Source organism: Suricata suricatta, chromosome 17, assembly GCF_006229205.1.
Source record: "Suricata suricatta isolate VVHF042 chromosome 17, meerkat_22Aug2017_6uvM2_HiC, whole genome shotgun sequence".
Classification (NCBI taxonomy): Eukaryota; Metazoa; Chordata; class Mammalia; order Carnivora; family Herpestidae; genus Suricata; species Suricata suricatta.
In genome coordinates, this window is record NC_043716.1 from 51590799 (window position 1) to 51606857 (window position 16059).

General features: G+C 46.3%; 1 long non-coding RNA gene across 1 annotated transcript in view; it reads left to right on the forward strand.

Annotated features, from left to right (window-relative positions):
* Window positions 1-12699: 12699 nt before the first annotated feature.
* The window catches only part of LOC115281736, a 5412-nt gene continuing 2052 nt past the window's right edge, over window positions 12700-16059 (forward strand). The window contains exons 1-2 of the long non-coding RNA XR_003904388.1: window positions 12700-12876; window positions 13508-13604. This is a non-coding gene — a long non-coding RNA (uncharacterized LOC115281736). The remainder of the gene's footprint in view (window positions 12877-13507; window positions 13605-16059) is intronic.

Genomic DNA, 16059 nt, shown 5'->3' on the forward strand with positions numbered 1-16059 from the left:
TGGTAACACCTTTAAATAGAAGCAGGTCTTCCCAACTTGAAAAAGCTTGACTTGACCCTTTTGCCTCTTCCAGCTACTATCTCCTTTCTCAATTGGTTTTTTCTGCCAAATTCCTTGAATTCATGAAAAATAGGTTCTACTTCTATTTCTTTATATACCTCTTTTCCTTAACCCCTTGAAATCTGGCTTCTGACTCACTGCCCTTAAAAACTTTTCTGAAAGATCTTCTCTGGGCCTTTCAGCAGCACTGGCTGTGGCTGACCACCATGGCCTTTCTGGATTGTCCTATTCCCTTGACTTTCACGACTCCTTTGTGTTGCCTTATCCTATTGAAGAAGGGCTGGGAAAACCATCCTCTGGGATGACCTCCCTCTCCTGTTCTTCCCTAAATGCTCAGTTCAAACCTGGCCACTTCGGTGAGTCTTCCCTAACTTCTGTTCCATGTCGATCTACTGAATCCACCCAGTTCCTGACCAAGACTCTCCTTTCTGTGCACACATACATAAATTCAAGACAGTGTTTAAAATAATAGAATTATTGCAACATGCTCTTCATCTCACCAACCAGATTAAAATCTACTAGAAGCAAGGGTGAAGTCTAATGCCTCTATGAACAATCACTGTGGTTGCTTCCACTGCCCAAGGGCAGCTGGGCAAGGGGCTGTAGCCCCCCACAAAAGGAACATCTTTTCTTCATTTTCACAAGGATTCTGTCCACCTTCAAAATCATGAGCCTGGGGGCTATATCTGCCAGAGGAGACATTTGCTTCTAATTCACCAAAGGCATTGCATGGGCTTGTAGCATCCTGGTAGTCTTCAATGTCCCTATGTTCTCTCTCTCCTATGGTAGTATTTATGCCAGTTTAGGGGCATCTTGGCAGTGCGACTGCCTTCATGTCTGAAAAACCCATCACTCTCCTTTCAAACTTGTGACATGAAAATATTTCAGAGATGACTGCTCGGGGCCAGGGTGTGGAGACACCCTGGGGGCTTGAGAGGACAAAACTCACTCCTTGGGTGAGAATGAAGCCCCTGGCTGTCCACAGACAATCCACAGCCCTTCTGGAAAGCTGAAGGGCTTCTTTGCTCTCCTGGTCTGAAGGCTCAGCCTGAACAGCGTTTATAGCAGGCCTGCTGCTCACAGGATGTGCTGTAAGCCAGCACCAGTATCAAGGAAGAGGGGGAGGAGGGGCAGAAGAGGGCAGCTCCACCCACTGCTTACCCAGCGTTCACATCTCAGTGGCTCGTGCTCTGGTCAGATCCTGAGGGAAACCCTTGGCATCTACCTCCCTGTCTCGTTCTTCCCATCCCATCCACCGCTGAGTCTGTGTACCCACCTCCCAAAGACCCGACATCTGCAGTCTTCTCCATTTCTTCCTCTGCTGCTGTCTTGGCCCGGCCTCCAAGTCCAGCCTGGACCTCTACCACGACCCCCTACCTCCCTGCCTCCCCTACCAGCCCCCAAGCCCACCCTGCACGCACAGGGAAGCCAGGATGGTTCATTAAAAGTAAATTGAATTATGATTCTCCTGCTTCAATGTCTTCAAATACTCGATGCTGTTTGGAAATGATTATTCGGCTTTCAGGGATGATATTGTATTTTGGTTATTTCCCCCCCCAAAGAGAGTGCTTCTCTTTTAGAGGTCACATATCGGAATATGTCTATGCAAAGTGAGGTGAGGTGCTAGGTCCTCTCCAAAATAATACTGGCGGACCTGGAAAGTGAGCTTGGTCCTGATGAAGCTGGGTACACAGGGTTTCACTGTCCTATTCTACCTGAGCATGCCTTTGAAAAATTGTATAATGAAAAAGTTAAAAAACAAATCGTGAAGATGCTTTATTACTCACAAGGTTACAAAAGAAAACTTGTAGAGAAAGTCCATTACTCATAAAATTAAAAAAAACAAAAACAGAAACACAAAGATACAAAGATACAAAGAAACAAAAGCATGCTCACCACCGCCTATGAGCTCTAGCCTGAACCTGACCTGTGAATGTTTCTGGCCTCAAGTCTCCCGGCACCCCTCCCTGTCCCCTGAAGCTCAGCCTTGCTACCCCCCTTCCCTGAGGAGCTCCTTTCCCTGTTCCCCGCTTCCTACCTCCAGGACCTCATGGCCCAACTTCCGGGTGCTTCTCCTGGGTCATTCCCAAGGCCCAGAAGTGAGTCAGCTCCCCGCAGTGCCCACGGTCCCCTTCCTGCTAACCCGCAGGCCTGAATTTAAAACCAGCCTTTCAGAAATGCCCTTTCCAGTGCTCCAATTTAAATATGACCTCCCTGATTTACTTATCACTGCACCCTGTAATTTTGCATTTTTGCCCTGACCACAATTTTTGGTCCGGCGTCCCCACAAGGCCATATGTTCCATGAGGGCCAAGTTCATGGCTATTTTGTCCACTCGTAAGTACACCGACGCCCCAGCACAATGAAATGAGGTGGCTGCCACACCCTTGCTCCCTTTTCTGAAGAAATCTGCCTTCGGCAATTAAAACAATAATTAAAATGAAGAGTAGGGGGCGCCTGGGTGGCTCAGTCGGTTGCACATTCTACTTCGGCTCAGGTCATGATCTCAGGGTTCGTGGGTTCGAGCCCCACGTTGGGCTCTGTGCTGACAGCTCGAAGCCTGGAGCCTGCTTTGGATTCTGTGTCTCCCTTTCTCTCTCTCTGCCCCTCCCCTACTCATGCTCTGTCTCTTTCTGTCTCTCAAAAATAAATAAACATTAAAGAATTAAAATGAAGGACAAAGAGCCGAGGAGACAGGATCCGTGTGTCTGCTACGCCAGATACACAAGCGTGAATACCTTTCCACGTTATTTTTAGTAATCATGTATCTTTTATTAAGGAATACAAATTTCGAGGAAAGTTTATCATCTCCTGTGTTCCCGCCCCCAGGCCCATCCCTTTCCTTCCCCCTAAGTAACTACTACGATGACTTTGGTATGTACCCCGTGCATATTTTTAATATTTTTATTACAAATGTGCGCCTCCATAAACAATACATGGTATTGTTTTATGCGTTTTTAAAAATGTATGTAAATGGCATAATATGCTACATAATGTTGCACAACTTAAGCTTTCTATTCAATGTTGTCATATTTCTGTGCGTCTGCATACATATTATACATTAGTTCATCCATTGTAACCGTTACACAGCAATCCACCGTATGAATACATCACCATTGATTTATTCATTCCCTTAATGAGGTGCACCTGGCTTATCTCCAATTTCATCTCTGACAAAAATGCTGGAAAGGTTGCACTTGAACCTCTGTCTCCCTACGTATGCGCCCTTCAGCCCCATTGGACTGGCTCAAGTAGATGAAAGAGAACTGGTCAGGTTGGAAGGAAATGGGGATCTTCATGTACACCTGTGGTGGGAATAGAAATTGATATCATCGTTTTAGAACAATTTGGCCATATCTACTGAGGATGATAACGCTCAACCTCGTAGCCTGACAATTTCATCTTACTAATAAATCCTCACCACCAAAGGTAAACAAACTGTGGATTTCTTTCCTACTCAACGGAAAGCATAAAATATACAATATTCCTTCACGACTTAACGTCTGCAACGCATTTGCACATATTTTATCCGATGCAACATTCACAGCCTTGGGGAAGGGGTGTTAGCCCCATATTCTCAGGAGAGCGCGGAGATGCAGAAACACACAGCCATAGTTTGGTGCTCGGATCAAATCCCACTTGTCGGGTTTTCTCGTCCAAGTTCGCCTCGTGCAGTTTCTATTGCCCAGAGCTGTCTCACTGTTTAGGTGCCTCTAGGAAGAAATGTAAGAGGCTCCGTGCACCTTGCGGTGGAAGCTAGTGGTGCCCCAACCAGATGCCCTTCTCCAAGCCTTGTCTTCGAGCCTCAAGAACTGTAAGCGTTGGCTGCTAACAGTTCACAGCTGTCCCTTCTTCAGAGAATTGCCCACAGCCATCTGCTGCAGCCTTACTTGGAGATGCCTGGAGATTTTCTTCATTCTCTCTGGGGTGGGGGGCGTCCCTTGGCCAATAGCTAGCCATACCGGTGTGCAAAGCTGGGCCTCCGTGCCCCCAGCTCCACAGTACTATTTATGTTCCAGGGCTTCCTATGGGAGCAGCCTGGGATGGAGCTTCCCCAGAATTCCTAATTGGGCCTGGCTTCTTCCACTGCCAAATTTTGCTCTTCTCACTTCTTTGTTTCTGAGAGCATTGCCTTCCAGAAATCACTCACAAGAATCCTGTCTCAGGCTCTGCGTCTGGTGCAATGTTTCTCAGCCTTCAAAGTGTGGACTGCTGGGCTCCACCTCTAGAGTTTCTGTGTCAGCTGATCCGGGGCGGGGCCCAAGAATTTGGTTCCTGGTGAATTGCCAGGTGCTGCTGCTGCTGGTCCAGGGACCACACTTTGAGAACGACTCTTCTAGGGGACCCGACCTAAGACAGATGGTGCCAGGAGAGGCGAATTCTAAGGATGGGACCTGGAGCTGGATGACCTGCAGGCAATGGCGACCCCAACATGGGCGGTAGTGGGGACGGGGATTAACAATTCCTAGCATGTGGCACAATTTCTGTGACAGCTTTGAGTGAGGCGGGGAGGGGCCAGCTTCTTTGATGTGTCTAGTATTTGAGCAGCAGAGAGAGTAGTTTTAAGGGTTGTGCAATTGAGAGGCTGCTTCTGAGAGCTGTCGGTGCATTAGAGAAAGAAAATAATTAATCAAGATGACTAATCACCAATTCAGAGCCACGTGTGAAGGTCATGGGACCTCTTTGGCAGTGAGGTCCTTATCTCCTGTAGCTGAAAGGTGGGTCGTGCTGAAACCCAGGCTCTGTATCTACTCTTAGGAGGTACAGAAAAGCTTGATGTCTCAGCCTCAGCAAGTCTCTTAGGCCAAAGTCAGGGCCCTGAACAGGACAGAGCAGAGATCTTGGCATGTGATACTCATGTAGCTGCCATTAGGAGCCCTGGAGAAGTCCCCCCGGACCCCCTGGCCCCTGCAGAAGTGGCCCAGTCCCCCTTGTTAGAAGATAGTCCACTAGCTCGGGCAGAAAAAGGGAGTATCCAGATCTTCCAAGGGCTGGAAACAAGTGGACGGTGATACCAAGTGACCCAAAGGACAGCCCGGGCTTCCGTGTTAGAGGCATACGGGGGAGAAGGCTATAAATGGAATTCTGGCCCAGGGTCAGCTCACAGTGACTCCACCAGGCTCATGGACCCAGCTGGTGGTCATTTTCCTGGGTCACGAACCTATAATCAAAATTAGCAGCTGGCACAATCCTCACATTACTCCTTGGCCTGTGGAATGCGCGCTATCGCCCTAGGAAACAGCTTTGATGGTGGACAAGGCCAAGTGGACATCCTTGAAACGGACCATCTCACTCTCACCCACCCAAGGTTGCATATCAAAAACCCTAGAGTACACTGAGAAGAAGGGCAGGGGTCAGTGCCTTGGGGACTTCCCGGATGCAGGGCGGTAGTCCCCATCACATTCGTGTTGTCAGAGCCCCCCAAAACCTGAGGGGCCAGGGAAGATAATGGGGGGCTTCCAGAAACTTAGGCAGGCCCCCCCCGACCTGTGGCTGCCATGACTAATGCAGTGTCTTCAATAGATTGAATTGCCCAGCTTCTGGTATGTGACACGCAGCTACTGATCTGGGAACTGGATTCTTCTTAATACCCCCCTACAAAGAGGATTTGAAACAGTCCACATTCCTAGGAGACAGAACACAGTAAACACTGGCGGTCTTGGCCCAGGGCTCTGCTGGGTCTCCTGCTCTGCCTGCAGGGGATCTGGATGTCCGGATGTCCCACAGACGTGACACTGGTCACTGCAGGGGTGGCGTCGTGTTCACTGGACCTCACAGGCAAAAAGGGCAAGTGTTCTAGACACCTGGGTAGCACACATGCTCTCCGGAGGGCAGGGAATAGCGCAGCAAGAACTCGGGAGTCTGCAACATCAGTGAAGGTTTTAAGAGCCTGGTGATTTGAGACAGGCTAGGAAAGAAAAAATAATGCTGTGCTCTGGACCTCCTTCCACACACAGCACCACCCCGACGCTCTACGCCTGACGGAGCAGGGGGATGGTCTCTCAAATGGCAACTGAGGGGGCGCCTGGTGGCTCAGTCGGTTAAGCATCCGACTTCAGCTCAGGTCATGATCTCATGGTTTGTGGGTTCGAGCCCCGCATCGGGCTCTGTGCTGACAGCTCAGAGCCTGGAGCCTGCTTCAGAGTCTGTGTCTCCCTCTCTCTCTGCCCCTCCACCACTCATGCTCATTCTCAAAAATAAATAAACATTAAAAAATTATTTTAAAAAAGGCAGCGGAGGTCCAAGTGCACATTTGAGAGGACATCCTGCAGCATGTGACATGTACCTCAAAGCACGGATCGTCACATAGATTCACCGCCTCTCCGGTAGACAAAACACACGGGCTCAGAAGCCATGGGTACAAGTAGGCATTATTGTAGTCACCGTTTTCCCATCCCTGTGTCCCTAGAACCAGGAGTCTAGAGGACAGCTCCCAGAGGGAGGAGGATGCCCACAGGGCGCACAGGGAAGTCTCTCAATGTAAAGCTCTGGCTGCCTCTCCTTCACTTGGGGGTCTTCCTCGGGCAGCAGGGGAAGGAAAGAGCTTTCCTTCTTGTCATCATGAAGGGAGCTGTTACATAACGGAGGCAGGGAGGAATAGATGGACACTCAGGTGACCAGCCGGGGCGGCTCCTGGTACTCCCGTGCATATTTTTAATAGAGAGTGGTCAAACACAACCATAGCCTAATAAGCATGGCATCCAAGGGCTCCAAGCCCCCCGGGCAAGCCACATAACGGGGCCTGCATGAGTCCTGGAGGGTGGGTGCCGGGGGAGGGGGAAGGTGTGCGTTAGTTACAGCTTTGGGACTGGTTGCAACAGCAAGGAAAGTACGTGTCCCACTAACCTTCCTCTATAGTTTCCCCGGAAATTGTGACGGAGCGGAATTCTGGAGAAGCTGACCTAGATAGCGTGAACTCAATGTGAGAACAGCAGAGCTGCTGGTGTCCTGCCCTGAATCCTTTTACCAGGAAGGTGCACCGATTCCCCAGTTGGGAATTGAGTGCTACAGGTCACGGCTGTGTCCTTGTCTGGTAAATTGACTTTGAGAAGAACCTTGAGACCTCGGCCATCAGGAATTGCCTTGTCTGGAGATTCTGGGGGGTTGGGCAGGTCATATAAACTCCCCCTCAGTGGAAGCCTTCAACCAACAATGCTGATATTGGGGCACAAAAGCCTGACCCCCTTGCCAGTTCTGTCCTGTCATTCTTGCTCCAGAGGACCCCGTGGGATCAGTCTGAGATTGGACTTCAGCAAAGCCCACGTTCTGGCTTGACGTTCTTACTTGCCTTATTCTGCGTCCCCCGTTTTCTTACAGTTTTTCCCTCGGGAAGCACGCTACTGAAAGTCACATGAATATGATTCCTTGTCTGGGATTCTGCTTCTGGAAAACACAACAGAAGATGCTCTTCTGTGTCTCTTAGAACCTATTTCTCGGGGCACCTGGGTGGCTCGGTCTGTTAAGCATCTGACTCTTGATTTCGGCTCAGGTCATGATCTCACAGTTGGTGGGTTCAAGCCCTGTCTTGGGCTCTGTGCTGACAGTGCAGAGTCTGCTTGGGATTCTCTGTCCCTCTCTCTCTGCCCCTCCTCTGTTCACATGCACTCATGATCTCTCTCCCCACCCAAAGATAAATAAATACACATTAAAAAGAAAAAAGACAATATATCTCAGAGTTCAACTAGCAGGAAGATATACAGAAAAAAAGTGACTCTCCCCCATTATTTACATTCACCCTGCCTTTCCAGGGGGTCTTGCTGATGGCAATTTGGTGGTGTCTTTATTTTGTCACCTTCTTGTACATCTGTGTGTGTGTGCGTGTGTGCGTGCATGCACTTTAAATTAAATTGGATCATTCTCTCTCTATTTTTCTGTGACTTGTCTCAGCTGATGGTATGTCTCAGAAATTTTTCCTTGACAATTCCTCTACGTCTGTCTCTTTTTTTTTTTTGAAATGGCTGTATAGCATTACATAATGCAGATATGCCATAATTTATTGAATTACTCCCCTGTGGGGAAGCAGAGCAACATTAAAGATTTCATGTTGAAGGAACTTAACTGAAGGAATGGGTTACAGAAGTGTTTGGGGGGTTAAAAAGAGCAGAAGGGGACAGTGAGATAACACAGGTATTAATGTGCGCCTGGGGCTCAGGGCCCTGTCGTGCGGTCCCTGTGGGAAGCAGCGGCCCCTGCCCAGCAGCTGGAGGGAGCTCAAGGGAAGAAGGAAGCGGAGCTGCGCTGGCCTGGGACTTGCAGAAGGTGAGTAGGCCCACCCAGCACTCTACCGTATCAGTTAATGAAACCGACAAGTAAAAAAAAAAAAAAAAAAAAGGCTTCCCATCTTTATTTGCAGTTTTTTGATTCCCAGTTAATAGCAAGTAGTTTTGCAAAATTCTCAGTAGCCATTTTCGTGTTCTGAGTTACTTGCATCTTTCCTCCCATTTTTATTTTATTATTTTCAAACATTTATTTATTTATTTAGAGAGTAAACGTGGGAGCAGGGGGCAGAGAGAGAGTGAGAGAGAGAGAGAATCTCAAGCAGGCTCCGCACTGGCAGTACAAAGCCCCACTTGGGGCTTGATCCCACAAACCGGGAGATCATGACCTGAGCCGAAATCAAGAGTTGGACGCTGAACTGACTGAGCCCCCCAGGCGCCCCTGGGTTCTTTGGTTTTTAAACATTTTTTTAGATTATACTTTTTCTCTTCATGACTATTACGTTCTATGTTTTTTTTTTTTTCCTTAGGGAAAGTTTCTCTACCGTAAGCATGGTGGGTTTTTTTTTTTTTCTTGGTTTGTTTTAAATTTTTTATGTCTATTTATTTTTAAATTTTTTAATGTTTTTTTTTATTTAATTTTGAGAGGCAGAGAGAGACAGTGCAAACGGGAGGGTCAGAGAGAAAGGGAGACACAGAATCTGAAGCAGGCTCTAGGGTCTGAGCTGTCAGCTCAGAGCTTGATGCAGGGCTTGAACCCATGAACCATGAGATCATGACCAGAGCCAAAGCCAGACGCTCAACCGACTGAACCACCCAGGTGCCCCTGTTTATTTTTGAGAGAGAGAGAGAGAGAGAGAGAGAGAGAGCGAGTGAGAGAGAGAGAGCATGAGCAGGGAAGGGGCAGAGAGAGAGGGAGACACAGAATCTGAAGCAGCTCCAGGCTCCGAGCTGTCAACAGAAAGCCTGACGCAGGGCTCGAAGCCATGAATCAGGAGATCATGACCTGAGTCGAAGTTGGACGCCCGACTGACTGAGCTACCCAGGCACTTCTGTTTTGTTCTTTTAAATAATGGCCTTAATCTAAGACTTTTTTGAAAGGGTTAGATTTTGTTTATATTTAGATCTTCAGTTTATTTTGAGTTTATCTTGTGTAAGCTGTGATTCAGGGCCCCACTCCCCTGTCCTTAAGGGCACGGACATCACCGACGACCTCTACTGGCCTTTTCCTGCTGCAACGTCACCTACATCTTAAACTAAATCACCTCGTGTAATGTATCTGTTTGCGTGTAAGTGTATCTGTTTTGGGCCTCTGTTCTGCGCCTTTGGTCTCCTTGTCTATTCGTACATCACCACTCAGTTATCTCAACAATTGCCCGTTACACGTTTTTCTACCTAACAGGGCAGAGCCCTATTCACTGTGCTTCTTTTCTAAAAATTTCTCAGCTATTTTTGGCCATTGCTTTTTCCATATGTATTGTAGATCCAACTTGTCAAGTTGAAAGATCTCTTGTCTGGATTTTAATTGTAATCATATTACATTTGTATAATGGTATAAAGAGAATTCATGTATTTTCAAGGCTGAATCTTCCAAAGAACGTGTCCTTCTGTGAAGTGTTCCTGTATTCTTCATAATTTCTTTATTAGGTTTGTCAGGTATTTCATAGTTTCCGTTGGGATTGAGAATGGCATCCGCCTTATTTGCTAGTTGGTTGTTGCTGGTGAAGAGAAACGTTATTGGATTTTGTATGTTGACTTTCAATTCAACTTAATTTTATTTGTTCTAATAGCTTTTCGGTCAATTCTCTGGCATTCTCTAGGCTGGTAATCATATTGTGTGCAAATACTGACTGCTGGCTCTCTCCTGGACCAACACGTAAACATGGTTTTGTTTTATTTCCTCATTGTGCTGGCCTGTGCATCCACAGCAGTGTTAAATGGTAGGAGGGATAGCATTTAAACTCTCCATGAAGCTGTGGTTAGTGGAAATGGTTTTAGTAAGTGTGGAGCACCATCCCTTTGGTTCCTTTGCTATAGTGTGAAGGAAATCTTACTAGTTGAAAAACGTTTTTTTCTGTCCCATAAATATTTTGCTCCTGAGATGGTATAATGTGAGTAAAAGACTTGACGATTATGGGAGAAGTCTACTTGATGAACCGGCAGATAAATCCAAACTTCCTCCCAGTGGCCATGTGAGCACCAGATGACCCCAGATACAAGGTTGATTGATGTTTCCTCTTGAGAATTGGGGCGGGGGCAAGGCAGGGAAATGACACCCCCCCACAGCCTTGAATCCTACAAAATATAACCCTGTCATGACTGCTGACACTTTTAATCTTTAATGAGAAAAAATTGTTGGATGTTATCAAATCTCTCTTTAATATCCATTGAAATCACCAGAATGATTTTTACATTTATTCACGTCAAAGTGACATTAATATATTTCCTAATATCAAACCATCCTTTCATTCCTGAAACAAATTAAACTTAAGTATGATGTGTATTTTAATGTACTGATGAAGTAGATCTATTTTTTTTTTTTTTTGCCTTGGATTTTTAACAACACAATTAACTTGTAAGCATTCGTTGCTTTCTGTGCCACTCTGGGTCTGGTCTCTGTGTCCTGCCATTTCATAGAATTCAGGAGAAACATTTGGAGCTCTTTCTATGTTCCTGAATAACTTCTACATTATAAGAGTCAACTGTTCCTTGAAGGTTTACTAGAGCACTCCCATCAACTCTTTGGGACCATGGCCTTGGGACCATCGTGTCCTGTTTGCCATTGGCTTCCATTACCCCCCTTCCCCTGCTTTGCTCTGTGTCTTCCAGGAGCTGCATTCCCAGCCTCAGTTGCCCTCTGGTTTCCCAGTAGGTTGGCCAATGGGAGGCACTGGTTGAAAAATGAAAGAAGGGAAGTGGAGAGAAACGAGGGTGTGAGGGTGTTCCTCCCTGCCCCCCTTGCTTTGGGTAGCATCTCCGATAGCCGCAGCACCCCTTGGTGGCGTCAGGCACTGTTCCCAGCACCCCTACCAGTCGCTCAGCAGATCCAGCTCCCACCAGACTGGCCCCTGCTAGAACCACCCTTTCCCTTTGTCCTGCCAGCTTCCTCCTGTTGCTTGGCATCCCTGTAAGCTTTCTCAGCTCTTCCATCACTCATGCAACCAATTCCTTGTATTAAATTCCTTCCATGTGAAAGACCTAGCATGATTTCTAGATCCTAACCAGCTCCTAATTCCTAAAGATGTTGATTTGCTGCCTCATCTTTAATCAATTTTGAATATCTACCTCTTTTATTTTTTAAAGTTTATTTATTTATTTTGAGAGAGACAGAGTGAGAGAAAAGGGTGGGGCAGAGAAAAAAAGAGAATCTCAAGCCCCTGAGAAGCTAATAGCACAGAGCCTGATAAGGGGCTTGAACTCATGAAACTGTGAGATCACACCTGAGTTGAAATCAAAAGTTGTACATTTAACCAGTTGAGCCACCCAGGCACCCCAATCATCTACCTTTTTTAAAGGAGTCATCTATTTTACATCATTTTTCAGATTTGTTGGAATAAAGGTATACAGGTGAATACTCTTTTCTTACAATTTTTAAAAATCATTCTACTTCAGTGGTTATGTTCCATTTCTGTTTCTAAAGTTTTATATTGTGTGTGTTTATTTTGTGATCAAACTTGTCAGATGTTACTCTATCATATATTTAGTATTTTGTTGAGTATGTTACATAAATACTGATTTAATCTTCATATTGACTTTACGAGAGAGGTTTATATATCAGGAAATGACAGCAGCGAATCATTCCTTTTCTTGCCTGAGACCACACACCTACTAAGTTGTAGAACTGATACTTGAACTCAGATCATTCTAAATTCAAAACCCATACTTTCCTCATCGCGTCAGAGAGCCTAAGCACTATGGGTAAGATTAAAAGGATCATCATAAACAGCCTTGACATTTTCTACAAAGAACATGAATTTCTTTTGTAATTGGGAAAAAAGTTAATTAAGCCTAAACAAATAATTATAATAGATATAGCCTTGAGAGGAGAGGAAATGTCACAGCACAGCAACCTAAAAGCTTTGGCATGCTTAAAAAGGAAGATGCCTTCTGGACATGTGGCCACCTCATTCCCGCTCTTGGTCTCTCCTTCCCCACCAGGGTAGAAGCAGAAGTTTCCCCGAAAGGTGAAGGTCATGCTAATCATTCTGACTGCTGTTTCTCTGGTCACTGTTCAATGAGACACTGGGGAGATGACCACCTTGTCACACCCATCATGAGTTATATGGCTTGGAAATTCTACTCTGCTCTTTCTTAAGGGCGTAGCCAGAGTGGTTGAGGTCATAGACACTGAGATTCTCTATGGAGACTGGGCTGATCCTGGTGGTGTCCATTGCCTGTTGTCCTTGGCCAGGGCGACTAGAGAAGGATTATTTTCTTTTCCTACTTCCTCTTCAACCCTGAATTCAGCTTCTAATGGCAGAGGGGGCCCTGAAACCTCCTAAAATAGCCTCCTGCTGGAGAAAAGTTATGCAATGCACACCACAGTCCGCATATTGATTCTATTTTTGGTTCTTATCAAGATTTATTTTTCATCCTTCAGGTAAATAGTGACCTTGGACTTGCCGCCTCCCATATTTGCAGCCTGGGTCAATGAATCTTGGTATTGACCTCGGGGGCCATCAATAGTTGCTTATTGTTGAGATATTTCAGTGTCAATAAGTGGTCCCATGGAAGAGGGAGGGGGGCTACCCAGCAAACCCAGCAGCTAAAAAAACCAATCCCTTTTGTGTCATCTTGGCACAGAAGGGGCTGGCTCTAAAATTGATTAACTTTTCTGCAGGGAGTTGGGAAAACAAACTCCTCAACATAGCCTGAATCCTACAAAGGGAACTTTCTCAGAATTGCTATCCATTATTATGAAAGGGGAGAAACACCCATGTGTGTTCTATCTTCTCTCTCTCTCCCTCTCCCTCTCTCTCTCTCACACACACGTATATACACACACACAGCGACACACTCAGAGCCATAAGATCTAAAACACACTTTGGAAAGAGTCACCTGGTGACGGAAACAGTGGCTAGTGACTAAGATCAACCCATCCTGTGTGTGCACACGCATTCCCCGACCCGGGCTGACACAGCTGAAGAGCAGGCAGGCCGGTGTCGTGGAAAACAGCTCCTGCTTTGGGATCTGACACCCCCAGAAGTAAATCCGGGTTTCACTACCGGCAGGTTACAGCTTCCTCATCCATACAACGGGAATACTACCTGCCTTTTTGTGCAGATCGGAGATGCCGTTCGAGCGTGGTACACGCCTGGCTCCTACCTGGTAGGTGTCCATAAACCCCTGTTCCTCTCACTTTGTTATGCTTACTCTTGCTAGGCTGGGTCAGGGGGCATCAGGACTCTCTGCCGGAACCCCACCTCTCATTTCTAGACACTCTCCACCCCCTTCTTGTTCCCGGGAAGACAAAAAATGGGCATGCGGCTGGAGGCTGAGGACTCTCTTACCATCAAATCGTGTGTTTCCTTGGCTCATTGGCCATGCTCTCAGCCAGTGGCCCAGTTCTTTGTCCACCTTAGTGGGTCTGGCCTGACTTTGAGGCTCCATGGGGAGCGGAGCTGAACCTGCGTGGAGGTCTCCGGACCCCAGGCAGGGGCAGGCACCATCCATGGATTCCACCATGATGAGCTGTGGCTCATCATCTTTATCCACTTTCTTTCTCTTCCTTCTTTCTGCCTGGTCACCTGAAAGTTTCCAACAGCCTGATGATGGAAATTTCCCAGCACCTTTCTCCTCAGGTCATGCCCTGCCCAGAGTGGCCTTGTATTATGAGGTGGCCTTGGTAATGATGGAGAAGGAAGGGCATGAAGGTGACCTTCTAGACAGAGTAATAACTTACCCTGGCAGGACTTGGTCTAATGGCAACAGATTGATGCTTAGACTGAGGTAGGCAGAGGAAGCCAGGGAAGAGAAGAAACTCAGGGCAGGCAGTCTGCAAACAGGCTTTCCCCGAGGACTCAAGAGTGGTAGGCATCTACATCCCCAATTGACAGATGAAGAAACAGAGGCCCATAGAGTTAGAGAGTTTAGGAGCTGAGAGATTGGAACTTAGGTTTGTTTGACTCCAAATCCCATGCATAAGTGAGCGGTTGTGTCAGAAGGAGGAATTCTGGGGGTGGAGGAGATGTAGAAAGATTTGGCTAACGGATTAGAATAGATGCCCTTGGCACTCTTATCCTTCCCTGGATCTGAAGTTCTAAGAATAGAAATAGGGAGCGCCGGCCTTGCTGACGACCATTCCTGGCACAGCGTCTCACCTTCAAAGCCCAATTTCCTTTTCAGAGTGGATCTCACTGTCCATGGGCCGGTGTTGGGCACATTCCAAAATCCTTCGCCTATTGCCATCTCTGGACACTGGTTTGTGCTGCCAAAAATTTAATCTTTAAAGCAAACACCACAAATTCAGAATACTCACACTGAATTACAAATTTGCACATGCCAGTCAATACTTGCCCACACACACTCCTTTCCCCAGTCAAGCAGAAAGTAAAAGATCACATGCGAGCAGGTGGTAACCATATCTTATGTTGATGCAGCTTCAGAACAGAAATCAAAGAGGTCATTTATCTATATATCTATCCATGAATCCACAAAGATAAATTTTGTGCTTACCATGTGTCAGACAGGGCAGTAGGACCCAGACCTGGACACAAAAGATAAAAATTCATGTGTTAGTTGTTACAATAAGCACATGTTGGTTTAGTAATTAGTGTATCCATGTGTGTGTGTGAATGTGTGTGTGTAATTTATTAACCGCAGGGTTCTTGCCCTCAAGTAACTCAAAGTTCAGCAGAGAAGACAGACATGCAAACAATTATGATATAGTAAGAAAAATAGCATTAATGTAGGCAGGATCAAAGAACAGAGGAGACTAGAATAAGAAGTGCCCAAGGCTACGGGGGAAGTTGGCAAAGACTTCAAGGAGGAAGAGGCAAAGGCCAAGGGAGCATTTTCCAGACAGACGAGGGGCCTATGAGCTAACCAGGAAGAAGGAACATTCATTCACTCAATAATGATTTCTTAAGACATCTGCTTCTGGTTAGCAAAGGTGTTTCTATGTTAGTTAAGATGTAGAAAGTTTTAAGAGACCCCCTCACTCTACTTTTTTATCCTAAAAATGAGAACAAACTAGAGAAAATATATAATCACATCTTTTAAAACAAAACAGAGAGCTGAGGACACAAATTCCAGAAATTTACAAGTCCTTCCTAGGATAGAAGAGACCCATGACTGTGGAGGAGGAGGGCTAAACCCACAACAGACAGTGGTAAAAAGAATCAGGCCATACAGGCACATGAAACGATGTTCAACATCACTCATCATCAGGGAAACATAAATCAAAGCCACACTGAGGTACCACCTCATGCCAGTCAGAGTGGCTAAAATGAACAAATCAAGAGACTATAGATGCTGGCGAGGGTGTGGAGAGACGGACACCCTCCTGCACTGTTGGTGGGAATGTAAACTGGTACAGCCGCTCTGGAAAACAGTGTGGAGATTCCTCAAAAAACTATCAATAGAACTCCCTAAGACCCAGCAACAGCACTGCTAGGGATTTACCCAAGGGGTATAGAAGTGCTGATGCATAGGGGCACATGTACCCCAATGTTCATAGCAGCACTGTCAACAATAGCCAAAACATGGAAAGAGCCTAAATGTCCATCACCTGATGAGTGGATCAAGAAGATATGGTGTGTATATATATATATATATATATATA